The 12,281-nt window shown below is 34.9% G+C and overlaps 1 protein-coding gene across 2 annotated transcripts in view; it reads right to left on the reverse strand.

The window, feature by feature from the left end:
- LOC123685744 (atrial natriuretic peptide receptor 1-like) overlaps positions 1-12,281 on the reverse strand; it is a 71,050-nt gene that overhangs the window by 22,567 nt on the left and 36,202 nt on the right. The gene's annotated exons all lie outside the window — the stretch shown is intronic.

Here is a 12,281-nt window from a genome sequence, read left to right on the forward strand (position 1 = left end):
AGTGGTATAATAAATTTAAACGTGAAATTGTTTAAAAACGGACCCGTTTGAAAGAAAAAAGATGCTGTTTCATCAAGATAATGCGCCGTGTCACAAGTCAATGAAAACAATGGCAAAATTGCATGAATTGGGCTTCGAATTGCTTCTGTATCTACCGTATGCGCCAGATCTGGCCCCCAGCGACTTTTTCCTATTCTCAAACCTCAAAAGAATGCTCGCTGAAAAGAAATTTAGCACCAATGAAGAAGTAATCGCCGAAACTGAGCCCTTTTTTGAAGCGAAAGACAAATCGTACTAGAAAAATGGTATCGAAAATTTGGAAGATCGGTATAATCTCTGTATCGCCCTCGAAGGCAAATATGTTGAATAATAAAATCGAATATTGCCAAAAAAATGTGTTTTTCTATGGTAGATCGGGGAACTTTCAATTGGCCTGTTAAATTCATGACTACGGAATGATTTTCATTTTGAGAATTACAATACAACTTTCATGACAAGTCCACACACACTAAGCGAAGTTGGCGAAGTTTGAAAATTGTTTACTATATGGTGAACAAAATGAACTACATCCACCTCATTTCATATTATAGAATACTATTATCCGTCGGGAGAAAGGAAACATGAAAAAGCTGATAATTTCAATAATCATTATACCTACAGCCATGTTCTCAACAACAAGGTGAATATAATGAACGACAGAAGGGATTATCTGATTCGCAAATATCAAAACCTTAAATTTATCACGAAGAAACAATCAAATCGTGACCAAAATATCGCAACTGTTGATATATAGGAAATCCCATTCTCAAATAAATCCCGAAACAAATAATATCAGATTTTTGTTTACTGTATCAAGCAACAGCTCTTAATACCTTTCTAAGTATTCATTTTACTGTTTGAACACGAATTCAAGTTCGAGGCTGCAATCATAATACCAGCCAAACAATACATTACTAAATACATAGAGTAAAAAGGACATCGCGTAGTGTATTTTTGAATACATATTGGAAAGCTTAAAACGCGAACTTCTAAATAGAGTAGATGGGAATGCGCCAAATGAAGATATGATTGGAAATCTAGACATTCCAGAGTCATGCGTCTACTCAAAATATGTAGATAGCGCGAGGTTCTGATAATCAGAAATTCCTAAGCAAATTGCTTTAGTGGGAAATGTTGAAATTATAAGTGAACCTACGAACTACATGTTACCTTCAATCTCAGTAATTACCTCGTTGGAGCATAATCAGATTACCTGAATGTTATCGAAATATTCATTATCGCCATATGCAATTAATTTAAAATAATCAAAATGAATTAATTGTGTTCGACCAAAGACTTCGAGTTTGCATTTCAGTTATCACTGTTATTACCAGAAAGTTATGGATTTGCATTCAAAAGCCATTCCAATCGATACATAGAATGTCATATGAGCCATACATGATGATGTGATCATTAGGACCATCGTGAATATTATTCCAAACATTTGCGATTGTAATTAATTTAACCAATTGGGTTGTTACATTATAGATGAATCATATTTGATATACCCACTTTTGGTATACCATAAATTATGGAGGAATGAACCTATCATGGTAGGCAGATGGACAAAACACTTAGAGGTTTATTATTTTAATTTTATTCTCAGTTCGTTCTTTGAACGTTTGAATTGTGGTTAAAGAAGTTAAAGAAGAACATCACGAAGATTATTGCAAAAATTTTTGATGAAATCGTTGTGTTCGTTTGAATTTCCAATTATTTTCAAAATGAATACTGCGTCTTCCGGCCATGAACCTCAAACCGAACCAAAATTGTGTTTTCTATCTTGTGTATTGACATTTCTTCAACCCTTTCTGCAATAACCGAAAAATTTTAAAAATTAACCAGTTCTCCGAAAGATACCTATGCATGAAATCGAAAAAATTCGATTATATTTTTTGGTTTTGGAACTTTGGAATAACTAAGTTTGTTCATCGAATCATTTGCTGTGGATTAGAGATCAGATAAAGAGAACTACTTGGCTTGAGCTTGACTTGAAACCAACTCAAGTTCAAGTTGAGTAATAGTTTTTCAATGTCAAATACTTAATAAAAAGATACTTGGCCCGATATTGAAAAACTATTACTTGACTTGAACTTGAGTAGATCTCAAGTCAAGCTCAAGCCAAGAAGTTTAAAAATCAAGCCAAGCCGTGAATCCCTATCTATTGCTTTGGTACATCAACTATCCGATGGTTTTGAGGGCTGAAAAACCTAGTCATCAAATCCCAAGAACATAGAAATGACTGTTACAGAATGGTGAATGAAAAACTAGCTGTAAGTTCCCTGGATGGTGATCTCTTTAGGAAGTACATCACCAGTCTTAAAAACAGATGAAAATTAGATGAGACGAAGGGTTTCAACTATCGATTTCCTCCTGAGAGGTCTTTGTCGAAGTTCTATGATTTAAATTTCATGAAAATTAGATTTCCGACTGGGACCGACTCTCCAGAACGGTTTTCGATCCTTCGGGAGTGATGAATATGGCCATTGTCTTCGGCAGCGAGGGCTGATAGTAGGAAAAAAAATTGGTGCTAGAGAGAACTAAGGAGCCACCAATAAAGTTCAAGTAGATTTGGGATGCGGAAATGTCATAAATTTCGTTCATGTCATTGGGTCAAGGCATGACAGGTTGAATCTGGAATGTACCAATTTATAAGGGCAACAGAATAACTTCAAAGTCTTAAAATTCCTTCATTTCATTCTTTTCGATTGAGAAATTCTTAAAATTTGATTTTCAATTTTCAACACGAAGATATCGATGCTGTAAATCAATAAATGTTTACAAAATGAATTGAGAAGACCTGTTATATTATCTGAGAATGGCTATGAACAGCAAACGGCTTGTTCATATTAGTTTTCCTTCAATTATTTTCACGAGAAATTCTAAAATCCTTACTAAATTTTTAATAAGTCATCGTTGCACTATTGTGCAACTCAATTCTGAATTTCAATTACATCGGATCGATATTCTTCAAGTTATTGAGAAAACAAAATTTCATAAAAGCATAACTACAAAACCATCCGACGGACTTATGCGAGATATTCGGATCCTTGACCTACCTTTAAAATTCTTGATTACGTTCCTCTCGAGAGTTATCGTGAATACACTACTTCAGAATACAACCTGGCTCCTTCGCCATTTTGTAACAATAAATATATACATGCTATATACAGGGTGATTCACCGGGATGGCCTATTAGACGTTTATGAAAAAATAATGATAATTTTGAGCTGAAAATTTGCATATTGGGGTTCGGAACGATAATCTTCCTCCCTAAAATATTTTCAGATTTCTAAAATTTCCATTTATAACGGAAACAGAAAACAACTTCCTAATTTTTAATCGCACACTCAGTATATTATTGAATCTTTATATAGCTTTTTTGATGATCATTTCGGCAATATGCCATACCTTAGGTGGAAAGTCAAGGGTTCTTGAGTTAATGGGATTCTTATGAAAAAAATGAGGAGATGAGAACTCGCATTTTTTTTAAATTTTTCAGTAGAAAAAGCTTTTTCGTACATTTTTGGTCCAAACCGCAAACAGTCTTATAATAATACATATTTGCAGAATCGAAAAGGAAAAAGGTAAATTTTCGAAAAAAGCTTTTTCTGCTGAAAAATTCAAAAAAAATGTGAGTCCCCCTCGTCACCATTTTTTTCATAAGAATCCTAATAACTCAAGAACTGTTGAGTTCTTACCCTGAGCATGGCATATTGTAGAAATTATTGCCAAAAAAAGCTATCTAATGATGCAATAATATACTGAGTGTGCCATTTGAAATAAGGAAGTAGTAGTATGTTTCCGGTATAACCGGAAGTTGTAGAGATCTGAAAATATTTTAAGGAGAGAGATAATTGTCTCAAACCCCAATATGCAAATTTTCAGCTCGAAATTATGATTAGTTTTTTATAAAAGTCTAATAGATGAATCACCCTGTATATCTTATTAGTTTCCTAATGACTAAAAACAATTTTGGGTTACGAAACTCATATTGCAAACTCAGATAATTTTATGCAGAATGATTTCGTAACATTGGATCTCGTTTTTATAAAGCATATATTTTGCAAAATACATCGAATTATACATTATCTACGAAAATTGAGTTTTATTGCAGGGCAAATATCTCACGAGACGAGCAATTATGTATACTCTATTATCGAATTTTGAATAATCTTAGAAAATTTTCAAAAGGAATTCATAGAATTTATCGCTTAATTTTTTATGGTTTCTATTTTTGCTTCTCGAACAGATTTCCTATGAATTTTCAGAGCAGACATAAGCAGTGAATTAAGTCGTTTTTATGAATTTTTTTCTTAAAAATCAGATCAAAACTATTCCAAAAATATATATATCAATCAACACATTAAATTGGTCAAAATTCTAATAGGTTGTTTGAAAGAGCGAAAATGAAAAATTTGATTCAATAATAGATTAAATTTAATCAACGATCTATTGTGCGAGTTCCAAACTCATAATGAACTTGTTAAGTATGCCACATTGTACATATAACGAGCGAAAACAATAACAAAGCCGTTTACGTTTACGTTCCTGCATTGGAACGCTAGTAGGACAGATTCAGTTATCATGATTGGCTGCAGAAAGTTACATACCGTATAAAGCACGTGCTATAGGTAAACTCGAAATCTAACCTCAAATCAAAGCTAGACTAGAAACCGGAAATAAAATTTCATGCAATAGAATATAATTGTTTAATACTCAGGTGCTTGAAGCGTTCCTCCAAAATAGCGTTGCAGTTGTCACAATTCAGGGTACAGTGAGGTCTTCGAACTTCCAATAAAGGGCTAACGGCCCTTCTTGGAGATGAGGAAGATCCCATTTCCTTGCCCCCTGAAGTCTCGGAGGGCAGACACAGCGATATGGGGTTGTTGGAAGACATCGCACAACTGTTTAGTGCATTGCACCCGAAGTTCTAGCAGAGGGAGAAAAGCCGACCAGACTCGAAGGAGCTTGGCCGAGGACTGAACTGTAGAGTGAACTGGAAGCAAATATGTTCCAATGTTGCCGTAATACTGCTCAAATATTTGTCGCTCACCCCCCACTCCTTACACGCATACCAATCGCAGTCCACACGGATTCTGACGCTTTATGGCTTTGTGAAATTTTATTCGAGAAACCCCCACCCCCCACGAATTAAACGTGAAACAATCGAATTTATTGGCGGAAAATGCAACGAACAAATTTGAACTTTAAAGTTATTCGTGCAACGGAAAATCTTTTGTTTGTGGGGTTGTTCGAATTTCATTTGGAACAAACAAATTTCAACTTCTCATTACCCTTATTCGGTTTTGTTGCAAAATGGTGGAGGAGTCGGTCACATTTATTTTCAATGATGATTGTCTAGCGTTATATGCTTGTTCGAATTATCTCAGCGATTCCATAACTGTTCCCTTATGAACTTAAAATTCATTCGCGAAAAACACAATCAAAAAACTTCAACTATTCATTGAAATCATTCATTTGATGCAACAGATACTTTTGTTGCAAAATGGTGGAGGTGTCGGTCACATTTATTACGATAATTGTGGTCCATTATATGTTCGTACAAATTTTCTTAGCGATTCCATGATTATCCTTCTAGGAACCAAACGCCAAGCAATAATATTTTTTAACGAAAAACACAACCAACAAACTTTAACTATTCATTAAATTCATTCGATGTAAAATAAAATCTGTTGTTGCAAAATGGTGAAGGATTTGGTCATATGTATTGGTTTATTCACGATCACATGATTACCTTCAACAAATAAACCGTTGAAATATTCATTGGTGTTGTCAGAATTAGTGAAAAATATTCATAATTCAAGCAGTTCTCTTTCAATTACGTCTCTAAGTTGCTTTCATCAGAATGAAATGATTTCCTCGAATAACATTCGATCAAAGGACTAGAACACATTAAATGGATGAAGTCGAAATGTCATATTTCGTCCCAACAAATGAACTTTAAGTGTTCCATTCGTTACCTCCATTACTTAATCAAGTACTGGATCAAAAAATTCGTTTAAAATAAAATCATTTTGTTTTTTATCTTGCAATTTCCAGTTTCGATAAAAATCATTTGAGCATCTCCGAAGTCAAAGTTGGTGAACTGACATTATTTACCCCTCATTTGAGCCCAATCTCCATATCAGCCGGTAACTATTAATAGAATTCAATTAAACTGATGCTCACAATAGTCCAATTAGGCAAATACTCAGGTAACTATGGAAATGATTCGAACTAATTGTTTGTAAACCGACCAAATAGTTACTACTGTAACTAGAGAACACATAGCGGGTCAGATAGACCATTAACCTTAAAATGATGTATCATATTCGGATGAAATGATCATATGTGAATGCAGAATAAAGCTCTCATTTCAAAAGCCATTCGCACCCGTTTCAATAAAAAAGGAGAGAAGCATATACGCGTTTATTCAAATACACAGTCTTATGATTTTTCCACTAAATTTTCCTTGAACCTCCAAACCGCTATTTTACAACCTTCACGCAAAATGATTCAAACCATGAAAATTAAAATCTATTTCAGAATTTATCAAACGAACTTAAAACAACACTAAATCTATTAACTTGAAATATCCTCCAAACTTTTAATAAGATGACGAACCTTGTTGTATCAGGGGACTGTAGTAGGGGAAAAATAAATTGCAGAAAATGGAGGATTCTCTTAGTTTAGGAACAATATTATGATAAATTCCAATCTGAAGCGATATCGAAGAAAATTGTACGAGCTTCTTTATTCGAGTTTGATGTAATTGCATTTGGAGAAGGATCACAGTTGAGCAACTCAAGAATTTCAGATAAATTCCAGTACAGTTAGTATATTCAGGATGCTTTTATCATTTTATTAGGCTTTTCATTTTCTGAAAAAAGAATGGTCCATATTTCCTCTTTTCATTTATTGTGATGTTTCAATTTTGAGAGGAATTACAGAACTTAATACGGTACGTTGAACGTTAAAAGCTTCTGAATCACGAATCTCTTGATTGGATGGAAGTATATTTATTATGAGATACTATCCACTGATGGAAGCTTATTACATATACCAACATCATCTTCATATACTAACTGACAAAGAAACTGCAACATCCAGAAGGAGCTGTTTAAATTTTAAATTTTTTTAGTAAAACATATATAGTATAGCAAGGAGTGAATGATTGAATTTGGAGAAAAAATCGTGAAGGTTTTTCCATGTAAACAATTTTTGTTACTTAATTATTGTAGTCATTTTTTTCAAATATTTCAAAACAAACCAATTGTTCGAGAATATCCAAACTCGATCTTTAGTTGTTGTTAAAATGCCTAGAGAACGTTTACGCGGAATTTATCGCCAGCTAAGTCAGCTATTTGAAATACCTCGAATTATTGGTCTACAGGAAGCGGGGTTGTCATTCCGAGAAATCGCTAACCGTACGAACAGAAATCCAACTACTGTTATGAGATGTTGTCAAGCGTGGTTTGATAATTATCAAACCAGAGACACAAAATAAACTACATCCACCTCAGTTCAATATAAAGGGTGTTTTTTTAGAGCTATAGAACTTTAAATTGCAATAAAACAACAATGGATTATTCGATTGACATGAATTTTATTTATCTACAAGATAATCTTGTGGCATTACATTTTGAATATGATTTCTGGTATATGACCGCCACGGTTGGCTCGGATGTAGTCCAATCTGGACGTCCAATTTTCGATGACTCTTTCCAACATTTGTGGCCGTATATCAGCAATAAAACGGCCAATGTTGTCTTCCAAATGGTCAAGGGTTTGTGGCTTATCCGCATAGACCAATGACTTTACATAGCCCCACAGAAAGTAGTCTAGCGGTGTTAAATCACAAGTTCTTGGAGGCCAATTCACAGGTCCAAAACGTGAAATTAGGCGGTCACCAAGCGTGTCTTTCAATAAATCGATTGTGGCACGAGCTGTGTGACATGTTGCGCCGTCTCGTTGGAACCACAGCTCCTGGACACCATTGTTGTTCAATTCAGGAAAGAAAAAGTTAGTAATCATGGCTCTATACCGATCACCATTGACTGTAACGTTCTGGCCATCATCGTTTTTGAAGGAGTACTATCCAATGATTCCACCAGCCCATAAAGCGTACCAAACAGTCAGTTTTTCTGAATGTAACGGTGTTTCGACATACACTTGAGGATTAGTTTCACTCCAAATACGGCAGTTTTGTTTGTTGACGTAGCCATTCAACCAGAAGTGCGCTTCATCGCTAATGAACGTAGTGCGCGATACGTATTCCGCACAGAACCATTATTTTAGAAATGAAATTGCACTAATTGCAAGCGTTGTTCGGGCGTGAGTCTATTCATGATGAATTGCCAAACCAAACTGAGAATAAATCACTTGACAGCTTTTAAATCGGTCGCCATCTTGAGCAGTAATGCCATCTTAAAGTTATATACCTCTAAAAAAAACACCTGTTATAATACTATTATCTGTCGAGAGGGAAGAAAAATGAAAAAGGTGACAATTTCAATAATCAGCAAACAGCAATGTCCTCAACAACAAGGTGAATATAATGAAAGACAGATCATCTAATTCTCAAATATCAAAACCTTAAATTTATCACGAAGAAACAATCAAATCGTGACCAAAATATCGCAACTGCTGATATATAGGAAATCCGATTCTCAAATAAATCCCGAAACAAATAATATCAGATTTTTGTTTACTATATCAAGCAACAGCACTTAATACCTTTCTAAATATTCATTTTACTGTTTGAACACGAATTCAAGTTCGAGGCTGCAATCATAATACCAACCAAACAAAACATTACTGAATACATAGAGTAAAAAAGACGTCGCGTAGTGTATTTTCGAATACAGATTGGAAACCTCAATACGCGAACCTCTAAATAGAGAAGATGGGAATGTGCCAAAGGAAGATATGATTGGAAATGTAGACATTCCAGAGTCATGCGTCTACTCAAAATATGTAGGTAGCGTGAGGTTCAAGATCGCTGTCTAAGAGTATGGGGCGCTATTACATATGCAAGCAGGTCACCTTTAGTCTTTATTCGAGGTAATATGACAGCGCTGCGTTACCATCAAGAAATAGTGAAGCCATATGTTCTCCTTCACCTTAACCGACTCGAGAATCCAATATTCCAGCAAGATAATGCCCGACCTCATGTTGCCAGAGTTAGTTCAAACTTTTTCGAAGCGACCCATGTGAATCTTTTGCCATGGCCGCTCAGATCCCCCGATCTTTCGCCCATAGAGCATGTTTGGGACATCATGGGTTAGAAGGCTTGGAAAGTTACCCCAGCCCCTAAGGACTTTGGCGGCTCTGAGACATGAAGTAAAGGAAGTTTGGGATAGTATCCCTCAAGAAGAAATAGACCATCTTATTGCATCAATGCCAAGACTTGTTGGGGGGTGTATAGATAATCGCGGTGAACGAACACATTATTAACAAATTTATTAAATAAAATTGAAAACCCTTCGTTTTTTTCTCCAAATTTCAATCATTTACAAAATCCAGAATTTTACAATTATATTGGAACGTAATTATAAGTTTCACTTTGCAGTAATCGAACTACTTTCAACGGTTTGAAGGTTCAAGCGCTTAAGCTGTTGTCTTCAAATAAATGGTTATTACATTTCGAAATAATAACTTCAAATATAGTCTAGTTCAGCCAGAATCGGTTGGCACTGAAACTTGATGAAGCTGAAAATAGACCCGTTTAATATTAAAATCATAATTGCATTTAGGTATAATTATATCCTGAATTACCCAACCGAGTCATTCCGCATTTCCACGCAAAATAATTTGGTTCCAGGAAAATAATCAATTTTCCCTACAACGACAATCATATTTCTGCTAGGGTTGTCCTGAGGGTTTGAGGAATCAGTTACCAGCTTCTTAGACAGGTTGATTAAGAAGCAACTACGCTTAATAAAGTTGCGAGATTACTTGAAGTGCTTTTTGCTTTATTATTTCTAATAATGGACCTTTGGCATCGCTGGAATGGAAAAATGGGAGCCTGTGAAACGTTCAGAGTGATAATGGGATGAAAAAAAACCTTTGAAGGATTTCCTCAGCGGCCTAATGGAAAAATTTTCACCGGTTAATTTTTTCGAAGTTTTCGTATCAATCCTATGACTAGTTTTCGAGATACGGGGTTCGAAAATACCAACGCAAAAAAAATATGAGCGCTGGTTCGACTCAATGATGACAAATCCGTCATCGAAGGACCAGGCAGAGGCCTAATGGCATCTTCAATGAGACAATTTTATGCGACAAATATTGCTTACCCATAGGATAATAATTTTAGACTGGTTTTCAATCAAAATTGAGTCAGACATCATTCAAAATAAAATTCGTTCAGTTCATAATTCACCCTGTATTTGAAGAAGGCGTCCGTGGAATTAGAAATTCGCGGCTTGGCTTGAGCTTGACTTAATTTCAAGTCAAGTACTTGACTCATATCAAGCAAATTTATTTAAGACAGTTTTATTGTGTAGTGTCAAATCAATGGAAAAATGATGAAATGAAAAGGAACCTTGCAAGAAACACTTTTATTTATTAAACTCATTGTATAAAAGAACCGAAAATATCAACTTCTTCGAAATTAAAACATAGAATAAATCACTATAAATCATAACAAAATAAAAATAATAAAAAAAATTAAGTTTCTGAATATTAAGAAATCTCCGGGCTTTGTTTGATCTCAAAATTTTCTATCCAGGATCTAAGACACATGAGGCATTATATATTTGTCGCCTAACCTATTGCGGGTTTTTGTAACTGTAAGAGCAGCTCTGGAAAATTGTCTTATAACAGGAGCTGAAGATGCTGGCGTTGATGAAAAATCCTTGGCCATTTTGGCCAAGTTTGGAAAGATAACTCTGAAATTACCAAAATCCACCAATAGATTTCATAGAAATGTGAGAAAACTACTAATAAACTCACACTAGCGAATGCTTCAGTCTCTCGGCACTCGAGGAATCCCCTTATTTATTCTAAGCGCGATTGCAGAAATATATGCTGTGCGACGCGTGCATATCAAGCTCGAGTAATATCAAGTAGCTTGATATCAAGTCGCGCAATAAATATCTAAAATCAAGTCAAGTCAAGCTCAAGTATGTAATTCTTCACGGGCTTGATTTTCAAGACAAGTAGTTGGTTAAAATGCCAAGCTACTTGGCTTGATGAATCTCTACGTGGAATTTTCCAAATGTTTTCAACATTACTCCAAGTTCGAGTACATGAGAATGAATCCCTGTGAATCCCAAATTCCCTGTTGGTGAAATTTTCTCAAAGAAAAATGTGGAGCAGTGGAGTGTTTTAATTGCTTCAGTGTAAATGGGGCCGACTAAAATATCTAAGAAACTATGAATTCTGGTCTTTGAACACCGAAATAACCCCTTTGATTTCCAAATTAATTTTGCACTAATTTGCCAACTATTTACCCGCTTCTGTCACAATGGAAGGGTTATAATGCAGCAGAGAAACTATATGCCCTAGAGGACGAATATCACACCACTCCAGTTCACTAACTTTTGCACTTGATAACATTTATTGCTCTCGATCAGAAACAGGATTTCTATATAACAACCAAGAATGCATTGAACGAAATTACCTATGTGAAAGCCCATACATAACACGAAATATGTCAGAAGCTTTTAGGCTCTTGCTCATAATGTTGTATAGAATATAATTTAGGGAAATTATGAATTAAACTGCAAAGTAACAAGCCATAAAAACATGAAAGGAATCGTTCTTTCATTGGAAGATTGAAAAAATTCACAAAATATTGATATTTCATAATTGATAGGTCAGATTTCACTCGATAGTTGAAAGAGTTTCCAGGAAATTCTGCCATGTAATTGCTACAAAAAAGAAAATCATATTTTCACGATACGACAATCCTCTGAACATTTTTCGATGAACTGGCTGATTTGTTTCGAAGTATCGCTTATTCGTGAGAAGGATCAAAGAAATAACAAGATGCTAGAAGATTCGAAAAGAACGTAATCATCGTCTTCGTAGGACCTCGAGTTCTGGGAAAACAGACGCAGCATTTATTTTTAAAAAAATTATGAATTTCGATGATGAGACAAATCTGAAGGCAGAAGGTTCTTGTTACATCAATTGGTATCGATATATAATGGCATACATCGAAAGAAGGATAATCTAGCTTTCCAATGCATGCATTTATTGTTTTACATTCCTTGTTATATATATTCAAGGAA

The sequence above is a fragment of the Harmonia axyridis genome, chromosome X, assembly GCF_914767665.1.
Source record: "Harmonia axyridis chromosome X, icHarAxyr1.1, whole genome shotgun sequence".
NCBI lineage: Eukaryota > Metazoa > Arthropoda > Insecta > Coleoptera > Coccinellidae > Harmonia > Harmonia axyridis.